Source organism: Ceratotherium simum, chromosome 6, assembly GCF_057802395.1.
Source record: "Ceratotherium simum simum isolate JZ-2026a chromosome 6, ASM5780239v1, whole genome shotgun sequence".
NCBI classification, from domain to species: domain Eukaryota; kingdom Metazoa; phylum Chordata; class Mammalia; order Perissodactyla; family Rhinocerotidae; genus Ceratotherium; species Ceratotherium simum.
Window position 1 is genome coordinate 82187433 of NC_141905.1, and position 18356 is coordinate 82205788.

Sequence of the window (18356 nt, forward strand, 5' to 3'; positions counted from 1 at the left end):
TCAACAGAAAATGTTGACTCTCGGGCCGGCCCCCTGGCTTAGCAGTTAAGAGCGCGCGCTCCGCTGCTGGCGGCCCGGGTTCGGATCCCAGGAGTGCACCGACGCACCGCTTCTCCGGCCATGCTGGGGCCACGTCCCACGTACAGCAACTAGAAGGATGTGCAGCTATGACATACAACTATCTACTGGGGCTTTGGGGGAAAAAATAAATAAATAAAATTTTAAAAAAAAAAAAAGAAAGAAAATGTTGACTCTAAGAGTAGAGGATTGACTATTAAATAAGTGGTTCTGGGAAAATTGTTATCCATACGGAAAAAAGTTAGATCCCTGCCTCAGATCTTATGGAGGAAAAAAGACAATAAGCATAAACAACAAAAGCAAAAATAAAACAATTTGACTAAATTAAAAAAAGAAAACACTTCTGTTAATCAAAGACACCATAAACAGAAAAACGCAAACCACAAACAAGGCAAAGACATTTGCAATATATATAACCAAAAAAAGATTGTTATCCAAAATGTATTTTTAAATTTCTTCAAATCATTAAAAAAATCATTAGAAGAAAAAAAGAAATATTATCAAAAGTTACCAACAGGCATTTCACAGAAGGGGAAATTCAGCAGTTCACTTACAGTCAGGGAAACGCCAAATGCTGACTACAAGGGATTCCATTTCACACCCATTTGCTGTCAAAATTCTTAAAAATGTGTCATTAAAAAGTTTAGTGGGGCCGACCTCCTGGCCAAGTGGTTAAAGTTCCGCATGCTCTGCTTCGGCGGCCCAGGTTCAGGGGTTCAGATCCCGGACATGGACACACACCACTCATCAGCCATGCTATGGCAGCAACCCACACACAAAATAGAGGAAGACTGGTACAGATGTCAGCTCAAGGCTAACCTTCTTCAAGCAACAAAAGAGGAGGACTGGCAATGGATGTTGGCTCAGGGTTAATCTTCCTCAAAAAAAAAAAAAAGTTTAGCAATCATGTAGACTGAAGGAATTTTCTTCACGTACCACTGATGAGCACATAAACTGCTCCGAACATGTTGGCAAATTACTTGGCAAGAATGTCTAGTAAAATTGGAGATGCACTTGCCCTGTGATGTAATCCCACTTCTGCATGATGCCCTTGAGGGGCTCTCTTCCTATGTGTACAAGCAGATGTGCTTATAGTGTTCACAGCAGGAAGGTTTGTAACAGCAAAAAAAAGAAAAGAGGGGCCAGCCCAGTGGAGTATCAGTTAGGTTCTCACGCTCCGCTTCAGTGGCCTGGGGTTCTCGGGTTCAGATCCCAGGCAAGGACTGATGCACCATTTGTCAAGCCGTGCTGTGGCAGCATCCCATATAAAGTAGAGGAAGATGGGCACAGATGTTAGCCCAGGGCCAGTCTTCCTCCGTACAAAGAGGAGTATTGGCAACAGATGTTAGCTCAAGGCTAATCTTCCTCACAAAGGAAAAAAAAGAAAGAAAGAATAGAAACAAGCTAAATGTCCCTCAACAAGAGAACAGATGTGGAGACACACATGCAGGGGCACAAACACATGATGGAATATTATACAGTCCTGAAAATGAGTGGACTAAGGCTACATGCATAAACATGGAACATCTCAAAAACATGACATTGGGCAAAAATTGCAAATTGTAGGAGCATACGTAGAATGTGATATAATTCATATACAGTTATAAAACATTCTAAGCAACAGTGCCTCTCGCTTAGGGATGCAGACATACATTCATTGTAAACATGTGACGATCTTTATAGAAATGATAAAACAGCGAATTCAGAGTGGTGGTTACCTGGGGGAAGGGAGGAAGAGAGATGGGATTGGGAAGGGGCACAGAGAGCTTTGACTGTATTGACATACTTTATTTCTTAAGCTTGGTAGGATATTCTTTATATCTCTTGGACGCCAAATATTTTATTTAAAAATTGAAGAAAAAGAAGAATAAGTTAGTGTCAGACGAGGAAGGAAGGAAAGGATATCCTGGGAGCAGGAAGAGCATGAGCAGGGGTAATCCAGCAGGTAAGTGGGGAAACCTCAAGAACCGTGGTATGTAAAGGCACATCGAGATGGGATGGTTCAAGTCAAGGCTGAAGATGTTGTCGGGGGCAGATCAGGCAGTGATCTTGAGCGCGAAGCTAAGGAGCCAGGAAATTATCCCGAAAGCAACGGGGAGTTATTTAAGGGTAATAAGTGGGTGAGTGATTCAGTCCTCTAAGCGTTTTGGAAAGCCCGTTCTCATGGCAGAGTGGAGGAGGGATTGGAGGGGGGTGGGATAGAGGATGGGGTGTTGTGGCGGCAGGAGACCTGGTAGGAAGCCGGGGAGTGGTCTAGACCAGCAGTGAGGGGGCTTTGAGCTGCAGGCAGTGGGGTGAGAGAAGCTGTCTAAATCCTAGGTGTCCAATGCATATTTCTAAAGAATCCTAGTGCTTGTGGTGCGCCCACAGGGAAATGACTGCTCGGTATGTGGCTGCCTTAAAGCTCAAAGCACAAAGGCTCCAGCCCTCCCATGTGTTGCTAGAGACAGCTTAGAATGGCAGGTTCCCATGAACTTGGCTGGGTTCTGCTGGCCTCCGACACTGTAATTACGTGTTTGCTGGTATTTGGAACGGATTCTGTGAGCTGCCCACGTTGTCAGGTCATTGCTGGATCTGAGTGATGGCCTGTCTGTTCCATTTCTTCCTAATGAGAGCACACACTTGAGCACTTAATAGAGAGCAGCAGCTCCCCAGGACAAATGGCCTTTCAGCGGAACAAAGCACTCTAAGGAATTAATGATTTCTGACTTTTATTAACCGGGCTGATGCCTCTGGACAAGGAAATTCGAAATTTTGAGTTATTTCCAAACTGGCTGAATTATAATAGTAATTGCAAAGTCACAGAATCCCAAATATTTAACACTGGATATTTAACATCGAGCCCATCGAGAAAGCAGACCTCACACCAAGTAGTTCAATAGAAGGATTTTATATAGAGAACTAGTTACGAATATAGAGAAGGGCAGAAATGACAAACGGGATGGCGAGTCTCCCAGAGATGAGCAGTAACGGGCAGCTGCTACCAACCCTAGCGGAGAGACCAAAGGAAGGAGTCCCAGAGCCCAGGAGGTGGCACCATAGAGGGGAGGGCTATTCAGTAGAATCTGGACTACAGAGAGATGGAGCAGCTGCTGGAGATGGTCCCTGAGCAGAGGGGGAGTGGGGACTAGAAATACCCTGGCTCTCCCTTCCTCCTGCCCTCTAATCTGCTGCCAGTACCTCCCAATGGCTGAACCTAACCAAGAGCCAATGGGCAGGCAAGCCTGGAAAATGCATTTTCCCCCCAGAGCCCCATGATATATAGCAGGGCAGGGAAATGAGGAGGAGGGATGTGGATCCTAGAGCAAACATGCAAATGGTCAGAACAGGAGGTAACATTGAGTCAAGACCCGTATGTTGAAAGGAGGGAGTCATGCAAAGACCTGGGGGAAGAGAATTCCAGCAAAAGGCATACAAAGCAGGCAAGGCAGGGACCGGTGCACTGGCCTCCTCGTTGCAGTCCAGGCTCGTTCATCTGGTTGACCCTCCTCATGATTCTCATTTGCCAGATTTCCCCTTTCCACTCAAGCTGGGCCCTTTGGTGCCTTCCAGCAGAGTGTGGCGCTGCCCTTCAGAAAGCTGGGGGAACATGACAGATGGGGGCTGCTGGGCGGGCAGGTTACACTCCAGTGGCTGAGCCAAGCCCTTGACTCACAATTGTACCTCCCTACACTTATGGGCTATTCACCCTGTACCAGGAACTGTGCAAGAACCCCAAGTACATTACATCATTTGTTTCTTACAACAGCCCTGCGAGGGGGCCTTTGTTCCCACATTTGACAGATGAGAAAGGAGAGGCTCAGATTAGTTAGCTAACTTGGTCAAAGTCACATAGTCCATGGCTGGGCTGGGATCCCTTTCACTCATTCAATTTGCAAAGATTTAAGGAACATCTATTAAGTGCCAGATTGTGGGGATAAAATAGTGAACAAAACAAGCATAAAATACATAATGTGATAGGGAGACAGATATTAAACAAATAACCACACAATTACTAAATACTTGTGTTTATGATACATTTACTGAAGAAATTATTTATGCCAAAAAAAGCATAATAAAGTCTAGAATCCTGCATGTGTATTTCTCAAGTATAACAATTGATTCTTTTGGTTTTCTATTTTGTGAATTTCTGCTCTTATATTTACCATTTTCTTTTTCCTTTATATTTTTAGGTTTATTTCAAAGTTTTTTCTAGATACTTGAGTTGAACACTGAACTCATTTATAGCTAAGGCTATAAATTTTCCTCTGAGTGCTGCTTTTGCTACACCCCACCAGTTGTGATACATCATTCTTTTATTCTTGGTCAGTTCTAAATATTTTGTAGTTCCATGGTGATTTCCTCCTTAACACATGAGTTACTTGGCAGAATATTTTAAACCTTCTGAACATACTTTTATCTTTATTCTGTTGATTTTTAACTTAGTAGCTTGTGCTCAGAGACAGAATCAGTATGATGTTAATTCTCTGGTATTTGTTGAGATTTTATTCAAGATTTACCACATGACAAACTTTTATAACCATTCGTACATACTTAAAATAAGTTATAAATATATATTGGTTGCAGGGTTATTTATATATTCTTTCATAAAATCAAACTCAATATCTGTACTAATTTTTTTGTACTTTTACTAATCTGCTTGATTAATAGATTGTGAATGTGGATTTCTCAAGTTCTCTCTGTTTTTAGCTTTTATCTTATTTATTTCAAGACTATTTTGGTTTTAAAGTTTAATATGCATCGTATTGTAGCATCTGCCTGATGCATTATTCCTTTTTTATTATGTAGACTTTCACATTATTCCTAATAAGTTTTTCACCTTCAGTTCTCTTTGATCAGACATCATTATGGCTGATCAGCTTTCCTGGGGTTGACGTTTTTAGGGTATGCATTTTTCCATTTTTTTACTTTTGACCTTTCTAAGTTTGCAATTATTTTGCTTTTTTCCCCTAGTGAACAATATATTAACTAGATTTTGTATTTTTATCTAACGTGACAATATTTCTTTTAATAAGTGAGTTTAATCCATTTAATTTATACTGATTACTAATGTGGTTAGACTAATTTCTACTATTTTTGTATGTTCACCTTTCTTTCTCTTTTTTCCTCCTCTTCTCTGCCTTCTGTTAAAGTAGTCTATAGTTCTTCCTTTTTGCTGTGATTATTTGATAACAAATTATTTTCATTTTTTAGTGCCTATCATTAAATCTTAAACAAACATATTCAACTATAAATTTTTCTAAAAAATTAAAAATATATGTATATTTCTGCCACCCTCCACCGACTCAGAGCACATTGCAAATATTAGGCTGCTTTAACTATTACTGAAAACCACTCTACTCTGTTTTCATTTATTAAAGCTTTAGTTTTACCTTATTTTTTAAACACAAAAGTAGGTTTTTGTTTTCTTTACAGTTAAATAGTTAACCAAATTTACAAACATTTTAATCTATTTCTGTTTCCACTGACTTTTTTTCTTATATGTTGTCTCCTGTATCTTCCCCCTTATATTTACTCTCTTCTTGCCTAATTACACCATTTGAAATTGTCTTGTAAGGGTCGGTGGTGTTTGTTTTAGTCTTTATGTCTTTGAATGTCTTTATTTTCCCCTCCCTCTTAAATGATCACTTAGCTAGGTATAGAATTCTAAGTTTGTGATTATTTTCTCTCAGTAGTCTTAATGTATTATTCCACTGTCCTCTAACAGTTATGGTTACTGATGAAAATTCTTCTGTCAGTCCAATGATGGTCCTTTTAGTTAACCTGCCCTATCTTTTGGGGGAGATTTTTCAATTTTCTGTTGAGCATTAACATTCTGTTATTTTCTATAATGTGTTTAGATGGAGATTTACTTTTATTTCACCTAGTTCTCACGGTTCACTTTGATCTGAGGATTTGTAGCTTTGTGCATTTTTGGAAAATTATCTGCTATTATCTATTCAAATATTTATTCTCTGTTCTATTCTTCTGGAACTCTTATAATTTACACCGGAGCTTCTAAATACAGCTTACAATGGGTAAGCTCTGGGGCTCAGGGCCACGCAGGCAGTAAATGATGGGGTAGAAATTCAAACTCAAGGCTGGGTAACAAAATCTGTGCACTTCTGATCAACTACTTTGCTCTGACTGTGTAGGGCCAAATTCACCGTGGAGCCCGGTGAGAGCACTCTGGGTCTCTACCATTCAGACAGGCACAGTAATAGACCATGCCGACCACTTAGTGGAAGGGTCCTCTGTGCTCATCCATATGTGAATCTCTGCACTCATCCATGTGAGCAAAGTGCATAGGCCCAGGTCTGCTGTGACCTGTGAATCAGCTCTGGTGAAGAAGCCACAGAGAGGCAAGGATGCCCAGGGGAAGGCATTACATTCTGCCAAATATTGCCTCTTTGGCTAAGCAATGGGCTAAGAAATGTCAAAGAGAGGAAATGAAGTAGCCAAAATTGTCCGTTCTCCATATGTGCTCCCTTTGGTTCATTTTCCTCCACTATAAACAGTGCTGCAGTGAACATCCACATATATGCTTTCTTGGCACATCTTTGAAAGTTTCTCAAGGGTTTATGTATCCAGAAGAGGATTGCTGGGCCCACAGGTTGGAAGCAGAGATTTCTAGACAATGCCAGATGGCTTTCCAAAGCAGTTGTAACAATTTATTCTTCCACTAGCAGTGTGTATGCCCACTATTTTCCTACATCCTTGTTTATGTGAAACTATCAGATTTTCACATTTTTTGCCCATCTGATGGGTGAAAAACAGCATCTCATTTTAATTTGCATATTCGCAATTATTAAATGGGGGAAGCATCTTTTAATATGCTTTTGGCCATTTGTAGTTCTTCTGTGAATTTTCTGCACATAGCCTTTGCCCAATTTTTTCTACTCTTCTTGGATTTGCAGGATTTCTTCATATAATCTGAATTGCCTTCTATTTGGTGTTTTGAAAACATTTTCTCCCAGACAGCCGCTTGTTTTAACCTTGTTCATGGTGGCTTTTGCCATGCAAAATTTTTATTTTAACTTAATTATGTTTATAAATTTTTATATCTAAGTAATCATTCTCTATCCCAATGGTACAACATTATTCTTAAAAGCTATGCTTTCAGAAGTTCATTACTGTATTATGGAAATTTAGCAATTCTAATAGTTAGACTAGGATTGGCAAACTTTTTCTGTAAAGGGTCAGATGGTAAACATTTTAGGCTTTGCTGGTCCTACAGTCTCTTGCAACTTCTCAGCTCTGCATTGTAGCCTGAAAGCAGCCATAGACAATTGGTAAATGAATGGGGTGGCTGTGTTTCCATAAAACTTTATTCACAAAAACAGGTGGCAAGCCAGATTTGGCCCATGGGCCATAGTGTGCTCACCCCTGATCTAGCTCATCTAATTCAGGTGTTGGAAAGTTGGGAATTCCTTATGGTCTTTGTAGGTGCCCCACCAAGTTTGTACAAGTTTGGGCAATTGTATTTGGACTTTTATATGAGAACAATTATACATGAGAAAGACCTGATTTTATTTCTCTTTTTGAGCCAAAAGACCCATCTTTCCTTGGTGCTGAACACCTGTTCTGGACAGGTCAGTAGGCCAAGTTGTGTGCTCATAAGACCAAAATTGAACATTTAGTTCTTCTGAAAGCTAAATGGCTTTAGACTAGAAATTAGCACACTGCCATCGGGTCACTGACTGCCTGGGAAATGGGTTCTTGGGTTCAGACAGGCTGCATAATTTGCAGGGCCCAGTGCAAAATGAAAATGCAGAGCCCCTTGTTCAAAAATTATTAATACTTTTAAGACGGTGACAGTCGAACATTAAACCAAGCCTTGGGCCCTTCTGAGCACAGGCCTTGTACCCACCCCTGAAGCCAGGCCTGCTGGGTCACCTGGGGCGGAGGCAGCTTGAGGGAGTGGACATCAACCCACATCACAACCTTTGGAGAAGTCCTTCAAAGGTCGTGCCAATAGGCGGGCGTACTATTGGCACCGATTTAGTCCAAGGATCAGGAGGGCGAGAGACCAGTCAGACCGCTGAGTCTTTTCATAAACTTGCTGCACGCTCACTGTAAGTTTTAAAATGTAAGATTCTGAAACTTTAAATTTTCCCATCTGCCTGTGGCTGTGTGTGGATTTTGCCTCAGCTGAAATCTGAGCCCTGAGGATGTCTATTTAAAGCTACAGTCCAAGTGTTGCAGCAGACAAACGGCGTGTCCAGCATGGAGGTTTCCAGGGGGAGTTTAAGAAAAACCCTCGGTTTTGATGCAGCTGTCTTTGGTGAACACGTACCATCCTTGGAAAGAAACCTCTGGGGGCTGAGAGGTAAGTGGTTTCTGCTTCTGGGGTTTTGTTCTGAAACCCAGAAAGGCGTAAATAGCATCACTCCAAAACTCGCTCTGCTGATGTTGGATCTCAGCCTGGCAGCGGCTGCAGGATGGGCCAGCCCACCCACATCCCACCCTTTGTGGGTGCCTGTCGTGGGCTCAGTAAGTACAGGATTATTTGCAGCCCTTCAGGGCTGGAGTGACCGTAAAATCAACCAGTTCAACTCCCTCAAATTAGAGGAGAGGTCCAGAGAGGGCAAGTGGGCACACAGTAAGTAAATTGCAGAGCAGAGGATTGAACCCAGGCTTCCTGCCTCCCGTTCCATGCTCTTTGCTCTTTCTCCTTTGCTGTTCTGCCCCCTTGGCCTTCCCCACATGAAAAGATCATCTGCTGAAGGATATCGTTCCTTTTTTTTTGGCCAAGGCAATGGTCGCAGAACAACTGTCTTCCCCGGGGAGGTTCATGAACTATTGGAAGAGCGCTCGCTAGCCCCTGAGTTTTCTCTTCTCTCAGCTGGACACCTCTCGTTTCTTCTTGGTTCCCTCACAGGCACAAGGAGCCCACCTGCCCGCCCTCTTCTGAACAGGCCTCCGTCTGTGTTTGTCCTTCTTCACGTGCGATGCTCAGGAACCAGCCCAGCACTTTGGGCGTGTCCATGGGCACAGAATGGGCTCTGATGCTTTTGTGCGGGTGTGTCTGAGTGTGTCTGTGAAAGCATCTGTGTGTAAGTGTTGTGAGTGTCTGTGTGAGTGTGACAGTGTCTGTGTGTGAGTGTGTCTGTGTGAGGGAGAGTGTCTGTGTGGCGTGTGTCTCTGTGAGTGTGTGAGAGAGTATGAGTGTCTGTGTGTATATTTGTGTGTCTGTGTGAGTGTGTGTGTGCATTGTGTGAACACACGTGTCTGTGTGTGGGTCTCCAAGTCCTCTCCCAGACTTCTCAGAGGGAGAGCTGGGTGTGGCCTCCACAGTGACAGTCTCACGTGTGTAGAGACTTTGCCTCAGAAGCACTGAGCACAGGGCCTGGCGCCCAGGAAGTGCTCAGCATTACTCAGCCATTACTGTTATCATGGGCCAACTTGAGATTTGGGGTGACAAAGGTCCCCCTATTGGATTACCCATTTCCTATAGGGAGTGAGATTGCAAAATGGGGCCTTGGAGGGTCCCTTCTCTGGGCTGAATGTTTGTGTCCCCCCAAATTCATAGGTAGAAATTCTAACCCCCAAAGGTGATATTCCTACTAGGACCTTCAGGAGGTGATTAGGTCATGGGGGTGGAGCCCCCGTGATGGGGTCAGTGCTCTTGTAAAAGAGACCCCACAGAGGTCCTAGGCCCCTTCCACCAGCTAAGGACGCAGTGAAAAGACGAGGCTGTTAATCAGGAAGAGAGCCCTCGCCAGACCACGCTGGCCCCCAATCTCAGACTTCCAGCCTCCAGGACTGTGAACAATAAATTTCTGTTGTTTATAAGCCCCCAAGTGGGTGGTATTTTGTTAGAGCAGCCTGGATGGACGAAGCCAGCCCTTTCCTGACGCTGTGCAGCCAGCAGGGATTCCTGTGAAGTGTGCGACCAGGAGTTCCGTTCACAGTGAACCCAGACAGCCCCGGGACGTGGTGGCCAGAGTCCATTCAACACTGGGAAAAATAATTATATTTTATAGACTGGGAGAGGACATTGAATCACCCTGCACAGAGTGAGGGCATCAATCAAGCTCTCTCACTCTGCATTTCCTAACTCGGAGGGGTCAAAAGCGAGTCTTTTCAAATGTCTCAGATCACCACTCACAGGCAGGGTTCACATTGGCCAGCCACTGGATTGCCCCAGCCATGCTGCAGGCTACATGTCAGAGCCTGTGACACAGGAAGCCCAGAGGGGGGTTGAATGACTCCTCATGGTCACCTGGAGCTCAGTTAGGTCTGTCTGACTCCAAGACGGAGGCTCTCGTCCCCGGGCCCCAGAGGTCACCACCGGACTTCCAGACACACCACTCAACAAAACGAAAACACCCTCAGCTGTCCTTGTGCGTGAGGCAATGCACAGCCTGCCGCCAAGAGCTGCCACCAAATCCCTCTATGTTGGGCAATTAGCAGCCTGGTTTGTGAAACGGGGAGCAGGATGTGCTTTGACCCTTGAACTTCCTCCCCACTCAGCTCGCTGGTTCTAGCTGAGCTTTCTTTTTTTGGGGTGGGGTGGGAGATAATTCCTTAACGGGAAAGTTCCATCAGTTGACGTTTTCTGGGAAACCGTCTCTCCCTGGATTGTTGAAGTCTCAAAGCTGGATTCCAACAAAATGAAAACAAGGCAAACAAAGAATGGGAAGAGTGGGTAGGACATTCACCACACAGAGTTAATATTCTCATACATAAAAGTGCTTAATACACAGAGCACAGTGAACAGCGTTGTGAGTTGGCAAGTCACAAGAGAAGAGATAAAAGTGGCCAAAAGCGTAGGGGAAAAATGTTGTCTCACCACTAAGCACTCAAAGCAAATTAAAACACTAGGATGCTCTTTGTCTCCTAATCGATTGGCAACGGTAATACCTAGTTGCAGAAGCAGAGAACTGGGTCCACCCTACACCGGCGCTGGGCGCTTCCATGGGCGCCGTCTTTCTGAAGGGCAATCTGGCAGCGTGTAGAAGAGGCCTTTTAAGATGTGGGTGAATTTGACCAGGTAATTATTTTAAGACTTTATCCCAAGGGAATTATTCAAGATGTAGGCAGAGCTGAATATACAAAGATATTCATTGTGTTGTTACTTTTAATATTAAAAAATCTGGAAAAAATACCCCAAATGTCCAACAATAAATTACTGCTCATGAAAATTAGAGTAAATCCATATGAAGGGACGTAATGCCCCTATTAGAAATTACCCGACAGCAGAATCTTTGCCCCCAAGTCCGGTGTCCTCCCACCAGCGGAGCAGGCCTCTCAAGTCTGCCCCAGACACCCCTCTTCCTTCCTACGGCTGCCCCTGGGCCGCGACAGTGTGGCTAAGCCCCAGATCCCTCCGCAGTTCTAGCAGAGCAGCAGAGGCAGGCCATTCAAGCACAGACCACGCTTTCCCTCCAGCCTGTGGGGCTCCCCGCCTTGAGAGTCCTGAGCACTTGCACGCTAGGCTACATAGTAGTAGATGCTGTTGGTGCCCGCCCCCCCTAGATCCCCTCTCCCCGCCCATGCAGTCAGACCCCGGAAGCTGTGACGGATGGCTGATAACTCACAGCCCCCTCTTCTCCAGAGAACTGACCTTGGCCTGGGAGGCAATGCCCTCCCCAGGACCAAGGCCAATGTTGGACAGGCTTCACGAAGGGAACAATAGACTGGCCTCCTGCTTCAAGGTCACTCCAGATACTGACACTGTGATACAATTCATGGCCCGGGGCTGCGGGATCAGACGGAAGCAAGTCTCCAGCAGAGACCAAATCCTTGCTGAGCTCCTGCCCCTGCCCCATCCGCTTCCCTCACTCTGCTCCCGAGAGCTCTTTTCCAATAAACCACTCGAACAAGCATCTCTATTTCAGGCTCTGCTTCAGAAAACATATACTAAGACCGGCTTTGATTTAACTCCCCCAAGTTCCCCGGCAATTCCTGAACACTTCCTCTCAACGATGCCCAGCACCACATACAGGTAGTCAGGAGTCCCGCCACCGTTCCTGGAACTTCTGTTCTCGGAGTATGTTGTCTGAGGTGGTCAGTCAACACCTAGTCCAGTATCTCCCAGGGTGTGTTCTAAGGAGTATCAATCCCATCACTGGGTGGGAAAACAAAAGGAATTCTCCCTGCATGTAAATTTAAGGAATTCTGTCTTAAAACTTAACAGGATCTCTTTATTGCTCCTAGCCTTTAATATTCAAATAGGCTCTGGGACCCTAGGCAGCATTTCTCAACCTCAGCACTATGCACATTTGGGGCTAGATAAATCTTTGTCATGGGGCTGTCCTGGGCTTGCAGGATGTTAGCAGCATCCCTGGCCACGACCTGCTAGATTCCAGTAGCTACACGCCCCCAATTATGGCAACCAAAAAATGTCTCCAGACGTTGCCAGATGTCCCCTGGGGGGCAAAATCAGCCAGATTGAGAAACAGTGCCCCGGGGAAAGTGTCCACTAGGTCCTTTTGTTTTGTTTTTTGAAGTCTCTTGGAACCAGAATTCTCCAGAACAGTCTGGAAAACATCTGTCAAAATCAACTTCCGTTTTATAGTTGAGGGAACTGTCGGGGGAAGAAGGAGAATCCCCCTCTGCTCTTTTCCTTAAGGTTCTTATGGCTGGCCAAATAATTAACAAGACAGGTTAGCAGGAGAAAATAATACCAAGTTTAATAACATGTATACATGGGAGAAAGCAGGGACACTGCGTTTCTCCACGCAATAGCAGAAATTCTCATCTTAAATACCATGTCCAACTAAAGGCAAGGAGGATGTTGGGGGTGGGGGTGTCAGTTACAGGAGATTATCACTAAAGCACTGTAAACAAGAGTAAGGTTTATTATGCAGTTTTAAGGCCTCACCTTCCACATTGATAAGTCTCTAGAAATGAGGTCATCCCCGCTCTTCCCAATACAGAGAGGAAGATACCTTTACAAATGGAGACTTCCCTTGTAAATGATTGTCTGGTAACTCCTCGCAGGGCCATCCAGAGCATGTGGCCAGAGAGACAGAACTTCCAATAAGATGGGCTTGTTGGTGCCTTTTCTATTGAAACCTCTATCCTACATTATCTTTATAGCAGTCATGATAATAAGTCCTTCCTGAAACAGATCTTTTGTTTTAAATTCTTTAGGCAGTTTGGGAGGGGAGACTCAAATATCCTTCCTGAGTTCTCTGAGTCCTTATTGTCTTCAGCTCGAAATAATCCACATACCAGAGTGGTGCTTCCTGGGGTAGCTTGCCCTGAGCACCATCAGTTCCCTCCTCTGAAACTTCCCTAGAAGTTTCACATATTAAAAGCTGAGCTGGTGACAGGAGAAGAAGCAGAGTGAAGTTTCCCTTGTTGTGGATACCATACTCTGTTATTCATCTGTTTTCCGTACTTAGTCCACCAGATGTTCATATCAGCAGGAACAAAGACTAGTTCAGGTTCTTTTGCACTATCTAGCTGTTGACATAACCAACAGTCAGACTGATTAGTTAGCGTGGCTAGGGCTTGGTAAACTGGCATAAGGGGGTGTTTGGTCTGTGCCCGACTTGTTGAAAAGGAGAGGGTTAGTACCAGAGTGGTGCTTCCTGGGGTGGCTTTCCCTGAGCACCATCAGAACTAAGGCCCTGAAAGGGGTCTACCCACAAAACTGAGAGAATCAGTAGCAAGTCTGAGACTCAAACCCAGGGGCCTGACCCAAGGCTGGGACGTCATTCTGTCTCTTCAGAGAAGTGAACTTCCTGAGGGCCGGCAAGGCAGCCTAGGATGGAGCCTGCAGGAAGGACCCAGTGCAAAATGGGGGGACCCAACCCGGCCAGGGCCCCATTCAACCACGCCATCTCTACTTCCCCAGTGACCTGATCTTTCCATTCATTTCCAGAAACAAGATTGGCTTTTGGTTTTGCTGAGGGCCTTTCTGATAAATACCTTCCCATAGTTAGGGAGAAATCACGGCGAGTAAATGGGAGAGGCAACTCTGGGAAAGGTCTAGAACCCAGAGGAAGCAGCCCCAAGCCTTTTCAGAGCTGACTGGGGGTGTTGACGCCCCTGTCCAGACCCACCTCACTCTTGACCTCTGTGCGCACGTCACAGCCACGCCAAGCCGCCGGCAGACACTTGTAGTTTCGTATTCCGGCACAGAGGAGCATCCCACAAGTTTCCAATTATGCAAAAGCTTTAACTCAAATCCCAGGAAGGGAAAGCTCATTCATGTATTCAATCTGGCCTCTCTTGCTTCTTGCTGGATTTTGAAAACCGTCATGCATGTATGGGTCCCCCCGCCCCCTGCCGCCCCCCTTCGAAGACTGTTCTTTTCACAAACAGCAGGGCTATCCTTAACCTACCTTGGAAATTAAGGCCCAGGAAAGGCCAGCATCTAATTCCTTTCGTACGCTAAATTATTACAGTCGAAAGGCAAAATCCCCACTGTGCAGCTTTAAAATCATCTGTGTTTTTCTTTTGACTTTTGGGGATAATTATCCCAGCTCATCTTGTGATTGCTAATTACTAAGCTAAACTAACCTGCTGAAGGGCTGGGGGGAGAGGGGCTCTTTTCAAAGCATTTTCCCCAGAGCATTAAATCTTCTGAAAATGGGAACGGAAAGTGTAGGGGCCCGGGCAGCTTCCCGGTGCGCTCCCCGGCTGGCTGCTGTTGGGCTCCGCGGGAATATCACGCTGGGGGTCCCCAGATCCGGGGCCAGGGCAGGGGTGGGGGATGCGGTGGGGAGACAATGTAACCAAGCCACTGGGTGTGGATTTATTTTTTTCATGAACAAATAATCGATTTGACTGAGAAGTTTTTATTCTTTACAGAAACTAGACCCAACCAGGATTCCAGAAATTCGAAACTATGTTGAACTATGAGCCGAAAACGAAGTGTTTTTTGTTTTTTAAATTTTATTTAAAACCAGTGGTAGCATCTTCTTGAACCAGAACTAAAACATTCTCTGCTAAAAGTGTGGCATTTGAACTAAATAAGAACCTTCATTCATTCATTCATTGTGTGCGTCCCCATCACATAGCAGGTTCCGGGGACACAACGGTGGCAAGACAGGTGAGCCCACGCCCTCACAGAGCTCAGAGTCTGATGGGGGCTCCAGAGAAGAAAGGAGGCAATTCTGAGCCAGGCCAAGAAGTGCTCTGATGGAGGAGGACAGGGGCCCGTGACACGGGGAGGTTACGGACGTGGCATGAGGCTGAGAATGAATAAGCTGAATCGTGAGGGGTGGATCAGAGCTGGCCCAGGGAGGGAAAGGGAGGCACGGCAAGATTGCTGCAGACGGAGAAAGCAGCACACACAAAGGGCCTGAGGCGACAGTCCAGGGGCAGCTGAGAGTGAGCACAGCCCAGACCACAAAGGCTCTGGATGCCACCCTAAAGAGCTGGGTCTTTGCCCTGACAGTGCTGGGGAGCCAGTGAAGGCTCTGGGAAGAGGTGGGACCAGATTGCAGTCCCACTTGATACCAACATGCTCTCCAAAATGAACTTGAATGGAAACCTGTTGTTCAGCGTGATGAGCCCTAATTCCTGCTGGGCTATTAGGGAACAAGGAGGACCCAGCCCCATAATGAATCTATGGGTCGGGGCAGAGACTCCAGACCCAGAGGGAAGCCCCCCATGCAGAGGGCAGCTGGGCTCTGAAAGCCAGCATCTTCTGAGCAGACCGCACGCCTCTGCCTCTGGAGGGTTCCTCTCCCCGAGGGTGGAAGGGGCCGCTCGGCCTGGGGCCCAGGAAGCACTATTGACTAAACAGCCGCAAGGGGCCATGCACCTTGCACATTTAGGAGCCTCACGTGTCTGACAGCAGAGAAATACAATAAAATCAGGAATGCGTTCTTATCCCCAGAGTGGGGCGTCAAGGTCCCCCACCAGTCAGAGGCGGAGCCACATTCAAACCCAGTCCACCCCTGCTCTGCCCACTCCCCTGAACCCCTGACACCCAGAGAGACCCCAGACCATGAGTTAATTCAGCTCAGGGCGGTTCAGTTCTCCATGCGTTCACCAGCCCCACAGAGGGCCGTGCCGGCCCGGAGTGGAGCATCACGGCACTGCCCTCGTGGTCAGAAGGAGCCAGGAGCCAACATCGCTGCCCTCCCGCCTTGTGCTGTGGGAATTCTCCCATCTCACCCTCCCAACAGCCTCTAAGGGCAAATTACTGCCTCTTCTGCATGCTCAGAGCACTGGAGTAATCTGCCTGAGGTCCCCAGCCGGGAGATGGCAGCGGCGGGATTCCACTCCAAAGGTACCCTCTTGCCACTGCCTCCTTCCCAGCACAGAAGAGGTGCCCCAGGTGTGCCCAACACAGGAGGAGTGAGCTAAATGCAGGGGCGGCTCAGAGGAGGAACGATTCAGTGGGTCACGGAAGGCTTCCTGGAGGAGGTTACAATGATGGGTGGGGGAGAATGTCAACAGCTGCATACAGGCAGGGGAGTGAGCATTCCAGGCAGAGGGAAGAGCCTGGGAGAGCAGCTGGCTAGCCCCCGAGTATGATGGGAACCGGAGGTGGGCCCAGAGCACATGCCTAGGCGGAGGGAAATGAGAAGGAAGCACCACAGAGGGGCTCAGAGCCCCTGGGCCGAGGCAGGCCCGCAGGGGAGCCACTGAAGGGCATGATGGAGAGGGCTGGACCTGCTGTGGGAGGTCTTCACACACACGTGCTCACACACACTCACACCCAGTGGGACGTACACACTCACACACATACATGCACACACTCACATGCGCGCTCACACACATGCACTCACTGATGCACATGTGCTCACACACATGCGCTCACACACACAGTACACACACGGTTGCACACGCACTCACACAATACACTCACACACATGTACACACACATGCGCTCTCACACACGCACACGTGCTCACACACATGCACTCACACACGCACATGCGCTCACACACATGTACACGCTCACACACATGTGCTCACAACGCACGGACACACACAAAATCACACTCATGCGCTCACACATGCATTCACACGCGTACACACACACGTACTCACACTCACACACACCCATGCACACTCATACCCGCCAACAGTGGCAGGGAGGCCTTCTCCCAGAGCGACAGAGGGAGCCCCCTTGGGAGGGCCTGTGCCCGCCCACCACTCCAGCCAGCCACGCCCACAGGGCCTGTCCACAGGGGCAGCCGGGCCAGCCCACTGCCGGAAGGTGGCCGCGCACCGGCCGTTTCTGCGGAATGCAGAGCACGCAGATCCACGTGGTCGCTCGGCTCCACCAGCGTCTGCTGCTTTCCCTCTCTCTCTTTTATCTCTTCCTAAGGTTTAATTTTCAAGAGGGATCCCAAAAGAGCCAGTCACGCCCTCTGCTCCCTAGGGGCCTAGGAGGCAGATCAGCAGGGAGACGGTCTGAGTGAGGGCATCCCTCTCTCCCCGTGGGGTGCACAGACCCATCGCTCTTGGTGCCTTCCCGGGACAGTCTGGGGGTGGGGGGCACCTCCCGAAGCCCCACAGTCCCAGCGGCCCTGGCCTGGCTAATCCTCACCCCCAGCCCTGTCACCTTTGCCCCAGTTTTCTTGCCTCAAACTTTCGCTTTCCAGAGCAGAGCGTTCGTCGACAGCCCGCTCCCTTGGCACAAGGCTCGTTTGTTTCCTGTGGGATTTGTGATATGAGCTAAAAACTGAACGTCTGACTCAGCAGTCTGAAAACCCTGACAGCTGGAGGAGACATTTGGTCAACACTTTTTTTTCTGTGTGGGGAAAAACCCAAGCCTCCATTTAAGTCCCCCTGTGCCCAGGTATCTGCTTGGTAGGATGGATTCGCAGATGCCTGGAGGGTTAACAAATGGCTCCAATGTCGGGGGCTGCGTAGATTGGAGCCCCCTTTGCTACAAGGTGCAGCCCCTGGGGGTGCCCATCCACACACGCTCCATCAGAAGTAAGAGTCGCCCACTTTACAGCAGAGGAAACCGAGGCTAAGAGGGACGAAGCAGAAGCTTGAACAACAGGGTGGGAAGACGAGCTGAGGTTCAAAGCCAGGCTGCCTGGCTGGGGCCCTCACTCTGCCCCCCCCCACTACCCCCAGCCCCATGCCAGGTTCCTTGCCTGGGCAGGAGCGCTGGCCTTTTAGCCAGTTCTCTGTCCCTGATTCCCGCCCAGCCCTGTGTGGCCAGTCATGCTCACCTGGTTTCCAGGCTGTGATGAGAGCCCAGGTGTGGTGTCTACCCCATGGCATCCTGCTCAGCTCTGGGGTGACCCATAAGAGGACAACCAGGGGCACATGCAGATGCGGGGGGCAGGGACAGAAGGGGGAGGGACTCAAATCCCCTCGTGACAGTAGGAGCCGCCATGTCCCGAGCATCCCCCTGGGACAAGACT